The sequence below is a fragment of the Bidens hawaiensis genome, unplaced genomic scaffold (assembly GCF_021521415.1).
Source record: "Bidens hawaiensis isolate Kalapana, Puna unplaced genomic scaffold, B.hawaiensis_p1.1 tig00073863_1, whole genome shotgun sequence".
NCBI lineage: Eukaryota > Viridiplantae > Streptophyta > Magnoliopsida > Asterales > Asteraceae > Bidens > Bidens hawaiensis.
In genome coordinates this window covers 1-6373 of record NW_027502836.1, presented here as the reverse complement: position 1 = coordinate 6373, position 6373 = coordinate 1, and the positions used below count along the sequence as shown (strand labels likewise).

The 6373-nt window shown below is 34.3% G+C and overlaps 1 pseudogene across 1 annotated transcript; it reads left to right on the top strand.

The window, feature by feature from the left end:
• Positions 1-2097: 2097 nt before the first annotated feature.
• On the top strand, positions 2098-6264 carry LOC143606253 (myosin-8-like; annotated as a pseudogene). Its single transcript, XR_013148714.1, has 14 exons — positions 2098-2238; positions 2384-2527; positions 2619-2764; positions 2886-3042; positions 3213-3271; positions 3370-3538; positions 4054-4208; positions 4309-4445; positions 4579-4725; positions 5047-5148; positions 5416-5473; positions 5562-5663; positions 5984-6021; positions 6138-6264. The product of XR_013148714.1 is annotated as a myosin-8-like (transcript).
• The last annotated feature ends 109 nt before the right edge of the window (positions 6265-6373 follow it).

Genomic DNA, 6373 nt, shown 5'->3' with positions numbered 1-6373 from the left:
GCTACCGGGAACGGGGCCTTACATTGAAGATTTTGAGCTCAGCCACCCCGACGTTGTCAAAGTAACGCCACTCGACATCACAATGATATATTTTTTTGAAACGATGACTTTCTTGTATGTTAGGCCATTGCACTCTCCAGATTAGAGAGCCATTGTCCCACTCTAGCCAGGCTACATTGTCTTGACCGAGCTTACACTGGCTTCAAAATTTGGCTTGGACTTTCCCCATGGAAACCATACCATCGACTAACATTTGACAGTCATTGTACCGCTACAAGAGCATAACTCTCTGACGTAACACACGATATGACGAAAACCCGTGGTGGACTTAGTATTCGAACCAACAACCTTACACAATACGTAACTCAAATCCTTCATTATCACAACCCATCCAAAATAACACAAGTGAATATCAAACTTAAGTATCAACTTAATAACCCAAACCTTCCTACCACCAGACCATAACATTGTGTTCCCGAGTCTCGATAATAGAGAGAAACAAATAGAAAATAAAGAATTTGTGTGTTCCTTAGTTTTTTTTAGGAGATGAAGGAAAATAAAGATAAAAATAATGTATTCTCAAGTTTCATTAATGAAAGAAAGAAAAGAAAAAAAAAGGAGAAATAAAGAAGAAAAGTGGGTGATTTTATTTCCAAAATAGAAGAATTAAGAAGAAAGAAAAGAAAAAATGAAATGAAATGAAAGGATTAAGGGGGTGTTTGGGATTCCTTATTTTACCTCCTTAAACCTTATTTAAGGCATAAGGAATAAGTTACAATGTTGTAAGTTATAACTTATACCTTATATACTCACAAAACCCAACTTTCCTAAACACCTAATAACTTATAACCCATAAGTTATAACTTATAAGGAGAAAAAAATAAGGAATCCCAAACAGCCCATAAGAAAGAAAAACGAAACCTTCATTTCTCTCATTAAGTAAACTCGGATACACAACGTTACGCGTTTTATTACAAGAAAAGGAAAGAAAAGTAAAAAGAGCAATGGAATACACCCATTATTTTTTAGGTGTAGATAATTAATCACAAGACATGCATGTTTTATTTTTTAATTTTATTAATACTAGTTATATTATTATTATTATTATTATAAAAAATAAAAAATAAAAAATAGAAATTTAGAGCAAGTCAGTGATTCATTTCCGAACGACGTGGGAGGGAAGTCCCAGTGAAGCCAAAACGAAAACAAAAGAAAACAATTGAAAGAAAAGAGCCAGTCGCCATTTACGTGAAATTAGGGATATCATTCTCCTACTCAATCTCTTCAATTCGACTTCCATTTCCACCTTCATTCAACTCCATCTCTCCGATCTCAATTCATTCACTTCAAATCCAAACTTATTTACGTTATTATACAATTACTCACCGATTAACTTATTATCCACGAATCAATCGTTGATTCGTTTAATTAGCTTGTTTCAGTTTCATTATTCAACCGGTATAACACTTTTACTTGATCTGTGTGTTGGATTTAATTGATTTACGGCGGTGCCGTCTCCCGATCTGATCCAAGTATTCATTGCCAATGGTATCTGTTGGTGTAACATTCACTTGTAACCTTTAGCTGCTTAGGATCTACGGTTTTTTGTGCTTTTGTTGGTGTGAATGGTGGTGAGTTGAGCTGTTTATTGTGTTTTGGTGCGATTAGTTTGTTTAAATGTTCATTTATTTATATCTATACTGTATTATGGCCTATTAGAAATATTGTTCACAATTTTGGGGGAAAGGATTTGGTATATGACTGCAGTTACAAGGAATATATGTATATAATTTTAATTTTGTGTATATATAGATTTGGGGGTAGGATGCTTGTGGAGCTGATTTCAGCTGATTCGATGTGTTTTTCAGCTTTTCTTACGATTATTTTGTTTAGTTTTATGTTTATTGTGTTATAGGAGAATGAATTGTTAAATGACTGATTTTTTTTTAAATTTTGTGTGTATATTGGATTTGGGGGTAGGGAGTGTGTGGCGCATCGGTTTTTCTGTCTTTTTCATGATATTTAAATATGTGCTAAAGGAATGGATAATTTTCATAGTGAAGATAGTATTTGTAAAAGATGAATAATTTCTAACTCTTGGTACATTTGCAGGCGGCAGTCAGTCTAGGGGTCGGCTCACTTGTCTGGGTGGAAGATCCAGAAGAAGCTTGGATAGATGGGGAAGTTATTAAGGTTAATGGTGAAGACGTCAAGATTGCATCCACTTCAGGCAAGACAGTAAGTATTGTTTCTTTACCCTCCGCTAGTTATATATTTATTATCTTGTTACATGATTGGAAGATTGGTCAAGGAGGGCTATTTGTTCGGTAATACACATTTTTGTTTAAAAATGATAACTTGATTTCTTGATTCTTAATTATAGGTTGTTGCCAAGTCATCAAATGTATATCCCAAAGATGCAGAAGCACCACCATGTGGAGTGGATGACATGACAAAGCTGGCTTATTTACATGAACCTGGGGTTTTAAATAACTTGAGATCTAGATATGATATTAACGAGATATACGTGAGTTTAGTTGTCCCTTCTATTCTATCTTTTTTTCTACATATATCTCAGATTTTTAACTGAAGCTAACAAATCTAAATGATGCTATCAGACTTACACAGGGAGTATATTAATAGCTGTAAATCCTTTCACAAGATTGCCACATTTGTATGATAGCCATATGATGGCACAATACAAAGGAGCGGCATTTGGGGAATTGAGTCCTCACCCTTTTGCAGTTGCAGATGCAGCTTACAGGTACTGTTTTTCTGCTTGTATCTAATCATTTATAATTGATTGAAGATGAGTTTTCAACTTTTTATTACTACATTACGTTTTCTCACTCAAAAAAGTGAAAAGAGCCATTATTCTGGTGCAGAGTTATGATAAATGAAGGTATAAGTCAATCAATTTTGGTTAGTGGAGAAAGTGGGGCTGGTAAAACCGAAAGCACAAAGCAGCTCATGCGTTATCTTGCTTACATGGGAGGTAGAGCTTCTACTGATGGAAGGAGTGTTGAAAAGAAAGTTCTAGAGGTGTTACTCTCTTTCTCTTCACATTAAGTTTTTCATTATCTTTTGTTGTAACTTATAACTTAAAATCAAGTATTACTCAAATTATTGTTTTTTCATTGTCTTTTGTTACATACTTTTAACTTAAAAGCAAGTATTACTCAAATTATTGTTATGCGTGCTTCATGTTTTAGTCAAATCCTGGTTTGGAAGCTTTTGGAAATGCAAAAACCGTGAGAAACAACAACTCAAGGTGGGAATAAATTGTAACTTCTCCTTTTGCTATTATCTGGAACATGTTGCATTTTTGTGCAATTTGTTGTTGACACATCTTTTTGGCTATTGTTTTAGTCGTTTCGGCAAGTTTTGTTGAGATTCAGTTTGATCAGAAGGGAAGAATCTCAGGGGCAGCCATCAGAACATATTTGCTGGAAAGATCCCGTGTTTGTCAACTATCAGATCCCGAGAGGAATTATCATTGCTTCTATATGCTTTGTGCTGCACCACCAGAGGTAAATGGGTCAAATATAGTATGCTTATGGGTTGATTTGGGTGTGCTTTTTCTTTGAGCCGGTTAAATAAAGTTTAGCTTAACAGGTCAAATGGGTGAAAGTCACCCAAAGTCTATTTCTAATTCATTTTATTCAGAGATTCAGATTATTAGTATATTATATTGTTTTTGTAATCATGATGAACATCATTACTTTTAAATATTAAAAAACCTGACAAATTGTTTGTGGGGACAACCCACACATCTTGCAACGCCTCTTTTTTTTCTTTGGCAAACAAAATTTTGATATCTTTTATGTACCGAAGTTAGGTTTGAGACTTATCTACTTTGATGTGGTTGTTTATGGCTGTTACCGTCATGTGTCACACGCATTTTTTCTGCTTTATCATTAAGTTGAAACCTAGCACATCTTAATTTGGATATTGGAGTTAGTTTTTTTTTTAAAGTTTATTTATGTTATTATTTTTTTTGAATCTCTCTTTGGGTGTCTTTTTCATATTAATCTTTTTATACCATGCTTCTAGGAGGTAAAAAAATTACAAATTGGGAGATCCAAAGACATTCCATTATCTTAATCAATCAAACTGCTACAAGATAGACGGGCTAGATGAAAGCAAAGAACACATTGCTACAAAAAAAGCAATGGATGTTGTTGGCATTAGCTCTGAGGAACAGGTACGTTTAAAGAACCCACCTATGGAGAAAATATTCATAAACAGAAAAAAAAACTTGAATACTAATTTGGTTATTCTGTTTTATACTGTCATTTCTGTCTACAGGATGGGATTTTAGAGTTGTGGCTGCTATACTTCATCTGGGTAAACATAGAATTTGCAAAAGGAGAGGAATTTGACTCATCTACCCCCAAAGATGAAAAATCTTGGTTCCACTTAAAAACCGCTGCAGAGCTTTTCATGTGAGTGACCAAAATATTACAAACACATTAAACATTCATTAATTAAAATGACTGTTGTATGCTGAGACATTTATTTAAGAGTAGATAGCACATATAAATGTTTTAAGTTTTAATTAGCTAAAGACTTGTTCAGGTGCGATGTGAAAGCTTTAGAAGATTCTCTTTGTAAACGTGTAATTGTTACGCGTGATGAAACCATCACCAAATGGCTAGATCCCGAAGCTGCTGCCGTTAGTAGAGATGCGCTAGCGAAAGTTGTTTACTCAAGGTTATTTGACTGGTAAGTTTCGCTCCTGCTACACAGTTGTATTAAGCAAACAAACTAGATATTAAACGGCTTGAAGGGGTGTTTGGGATGTGCATTTTGAAAGTGATTATGCAATGTTTAATATTGAAAATAAGATGTGGATGATAGTGTTTGAATATGCTTCTGCCACTCAAAATAACCAGAGGAAGTTGGTTTTTAAACATTAGAAATCGATTACTCTGCGACTTCAGAGAATATCGGTCCCGACTTCCAAAAAACAAATTTAAACACCCCCTAAAGAGGCTATGTTCAAGTTATTCACTGTTAGTTATATTATTCATTTTTGCATTGCAGGCTTGTTGATAGGATTAACAGCTCAATTGGTCAAGACCCAGACTCAAAATACATTATAGGAGTGCTTGACATTTACGGATTCGAGAGTTTCAAGACAAACAGGTGCTTTACCTGGTATGCCTTTTGTTTTCATTGTTGACCAGTTATGCCATGTAGCATAACCATTTAGGGACTTTTCCCTAATATCAATGTCAACAATAAGGTGAAAAAAATACTTTGATCACCCAGTCAAATGATTCTCATTCTGATTTGTACCAAGTTATTGAGTACAATGTCATGTAGCAACAATGGTTGCAGGAATCATAAATGTTGCACGTACAATAACATGATATCTTACACCATATGTGGGTTTTTATTTCTTTTCTGCAGCTTCGAGCAATTTTGCATCAATCTGACAAATGAGAAACTCCAACAACATTTCAATCAGGTTGCTTAGGACTCCAAATCTTGTCGTATCTGAAATTATAAAATTCTGTATACACATAGTTATCTGGCGAGCTGTTTTTGTTTTGCAGCATGTCTTCAAAATGGAGCAAGAAGAATATACAAAGGAAGAAATTAATTGGAGCTACATTGAGTTTATTGACAATCAAGATATCTTGGATCTCATTGAGAAGGTTTGGTGTTTATATGCTTAAACAAACCACGATAATTTCACGTAGATTATTCGATAATTTTTAGAATATCGATTTGCGTGCAGTAGGCTTCTTGCCAGTAGTGAGAAAAACCTTGCTTATCTATCTTTAGAAAGAGGATAGAATCAAAGACAGTATCGATGCGAGTATTTGTTTTGTTTATCGTTCATATATCTAGTAGAAAAAACTTACATAAGATCTTATCCATGCTTAAGCATCCAGGGCATTTATTTTGTTATTTTAGTTATGTACCAATATTTTGTATCATTTCAGTTCTGATGTATTGTCTTTCTTTTGCATAGAAACCTGGTGGCATTATAGCTCTTCTAGATGAAGCTTGGTAAGTAGGAAGCTGTTCTTCTATCAAGATATGCAAATAGTTACATAAACGCTGTTGTAGTTTTATACCATATCATACAATTACGTATTTTGTAAGCATCTACTCTTGTTCTGCAGTATGTTTCCCAGATCAACACATGAAACATTTGCACAAAAGCTGTACCAAACTTTTAAAAATCACAAGCGTTTCGCCAAGCCAAAGTTGGCTCGTTCTGACTTCACGATTTGTCATTATGCCGGTGATGTGAGCACTGTTTAATATATATACATTTACGTACATATACATGATACATTTGTGTTATGTATGTGTGTATGACTTGTCAGCTTGAACTGTATATTTAGGTCAAAATCAG